This window comes from Tupaia chinensis, unplaced genomic scaffold (genome assembly GCF_000334495.1).
Source record: "Tupaia chinensis unplaced genomic scaffold, TupChi_1.0 Scaffold000605_1, whole genome shotgun sequence".
NCBI classification, from domain to species: domain Eukaryota; kingdom Metazoa; phylum Chordata; class Mammalia; order Scandentia; family Tupaiidae; genus Tupaia; species Tupaia belangeri.
The window spans coordinates 2,284,601-2,287,484 of record NW_006160123.1 but is presented as its reverse complement, the minus strand read 5'-3'; the positions used below and the strand labels follow the sequence as shown (position 1 = coordinate 2,287,484).

At 44.4% G+C, this 2,884-nt stretch overlaps 1 protein-coding gene and 1 non-coding gene across 4 annotated transcripts in view; one reads left to right on the top strand and one right to left on the bottom strand.

Annotated features, from left to right (window-relative positions):
- The window catches only part of EXD1 (exonuclease 3'-5' domain containing 1), a 50,349-nt gene that overhangs the window by 2,213 nt on the left and 45,252 nt on the right, over positions 1-2,884 (bottom strand). The gene's annotated exons all lie outside the window — the stretch shown is intronic.
- Positions 96-201, top strand: LOC114009710 (U6 spliceosomal RNA). Its single transcript, XR_003551095.1, has one exon. It is a non-coding gene; the product is annotated as a U6 spliceosomal RNA (small nuclear RNA).

Below are 2,884 nucleotides of genomic sequence, written 5' to 3'. Positions count from 1 at the left end.
GGGGTGATTTCTTGCTTTTTGTCTCTCTGTCTCTGTCTTTCTGGCGAGTGCATGTGCCCTATAGCAAAAACCTCTCAAAAAAAGACAATGAATTTCTGCTCGCTTTGGCAGCACATATGCGAAAATTGGAACAATACAGTGAAGATTAGCATAGCCCTGTGCAAGGATGGCATGCAAATTCGTGAAGCGTTCCATGTTTTTATAGAAGCATTAAAAATGGTTATCGACTCTGGAGACAATGTGGGAAGAAGATGGGAAAAGGGGGGAGAGTGTCAGGAAAGAAATTAAGGAGGAAAATAGAGAGGCAAGACATGTATAGGGCATAGAAATGGGTTATTATCTGTTGATGATAATGTGCTTTGTATCCTCAACTGGATTGGTGTGAAGCATATTCATGTTGGGTGAACTCACTTTACAAGTAAAGTGATGCATAGTGATTAAATGTATAAAATAAAAGTAAATTTTTAAAAAGGAAATGAATCCATAGTTGTGTGTGAGTCCGTATATAACATGTATGTATAAAGATTAAATGGGGAAAGTAAGTCTCCTAACCTGGACCCAGATGCCTTAAGAGGTACACCCAGAGCCGGCCTGCGCATATCGCCGTACGTACATGCACATCCCTGTCTATATGCTTCTCTTTTCACTGGGTGACATTTTTAAAATTTTTTCTCAACTTGATACTTTGATAACTCTTCTGTTTGCTTGTTTTGTTTTTAGTTTGCTATGAGGCACATATGGTTGACAGAGAGAGAGAGAGAGACAGAGAGAGAACTCCCCAATGGGGAATGGTCATGCTGCAATCCCTCTCCTCCATTCTTCTTTTGGTATTTTGGGCACACACATACATACACTTGGTATGTTTCTCAAGTTACCAGGTCCAGGACTCAAACCATGACATCAGCGGTGTGGGATCCAGCTGCCTTAACCACCGTGTCACTGGCTGGTCCCATCTTGGTTTTTTTGTTTGTTTGTTTTGAGTTTTTTTTGCTATAGGGTGCATGCACTCACCAGAAAGACAGAGAGAGACAGAGAGACAGAAAGCGAGAAATCACCCCCTGGGGGAATGGCCATGCCACAATCCCTTCTCCATTCTCCTCTCAGGATCTTGGGCATGCATGCACACACATCCAGTGTGAGTTTTAAGCCACCAGGTCCAGGACTCAAACCATGACATCAGCGGTGTGGGATCCAACTGCCTTAACCACCGTGTCACTGGCTGGGGCCCACCTTGGTTTCCTTTTTTTTTTTTTTTTGCCTTAGGGCCCATGTGCTCACCAGACAGACATACAGAATGAAACACTTAGAGAAAAGGTGAGAAATCCTCTCCAGGGGGATGGCCACACCACAATTCCTTCTCCTCCATTCTCCTCTTGGGATGTTGGGCATGCATACACACGCACCCAGCATGATTTTTCAAGCCATTGGGTCCAGGATTTGAAGCACAGTCGACCATATGAGAGCCCAACAACATAACTGCTATGCCATCTGCTGGTCTTATCTTGATTTTTTTAAACAAAAAATTTATATTAGATATTTTTCCATATTGGCATTTCTTTCTTTCTTTCTTATTTTAAGAGATTTTTGCCTTAGGGCACATGTGCTCACTAGAGAGAGAGAGACAGAGACAGTGAGAGGGAAAGTGAGAAAATCATGCCTCACGGGGTAAACGCCATGTCATAATCCCTTTTCCTCAATTCTCCTCCTGGGATCTTGGGCACGCACACACACATGCTCAGCAGGATTTTTAAGCCACCAGGTCAGGGAATCAAACCGCAGTTGACCATGTGGGAGTCCAGTGATGTAACCACTATACCATTTGCTGGTTCCAATATTTCTTTTTCCTGGAAAGATTTTTGCTATAGGGTGTATGCACTCATCAGAAAGACAGAGAGAGACAAAGAGACAGAAAGTGAGAAATCACCCCCGCCCCCAGGGGGAATAGCCACGCCGCAATCCTTTCTCCTCCATTCGCCTCTCAGGATTTTGGGCACACACACTCACATGCCCAGCTTCAGTTTTAAGCTGCTGGGGCCAGGACTTAAGTTGCAGTTGACTATGTGGAAGTTCAGTACCTTTTTTTTTTTTTTTTTTTGAGAGGTTTTTGCTATAGGGCGCATGTGCTTGCCAGAAAGACAGAGAGACAGAAAGTGAGAAATCATCCCCCTCCCCAGGGGGGATGGTGATGCCGCAATCCCTTCTCCTCCATTCTCCTATCGGGATCTTGGGCACACACACACATGCACCCGGTATGAGTTTAAGTTACTAGGTCCAGGACTCGAACCGCGGTCGACTACATGGGAGTCCAATGAAATAGCCATTACGCTAACTGCTGGTCCCCAGGGGTCCAGCCCCTTAACCAGTATGCTACCTGCTGGCCCCAAATAGGCTTTTTTTTTTTTTTTTAAAGAGATTTTATCTAGGCCACATGTGTTCGCTGGAGAGGCAAAGAGGGACAGAAAGACAGAAAGCAATAAATCACTCCTCAGCAAGGGATGGCCACACTACAATCCCATCTCCTCCATCCCTTTCTCAGGATCATGGGCACAAATGCACATGGTCACGCATGCACATGTGCCCAATGTGAGTTTTCAGCCATCGAGTCTGGGACTCGAACCACGGTCGGCTATGTGAGAGTCCAGCAACATAACCATTAGACCATCTGCTGGTCCCAATATTGGTATTATTTTAATGAAGAATTATTTAATTTAATTTTATTCATTGTCATTATTTTGTTTATTTTTTTATTTTGAAGTTGACCAGAGAGACACAGAGAGAAGGAAAGTGAGAAAGCAAGCTGCCAGGTCCAGCACTCAAACCCTGGTCAGCTATGTGGTTCAGCTACCTTAACCACTATGCCACTTGCCAGTTCCCACCACATTGG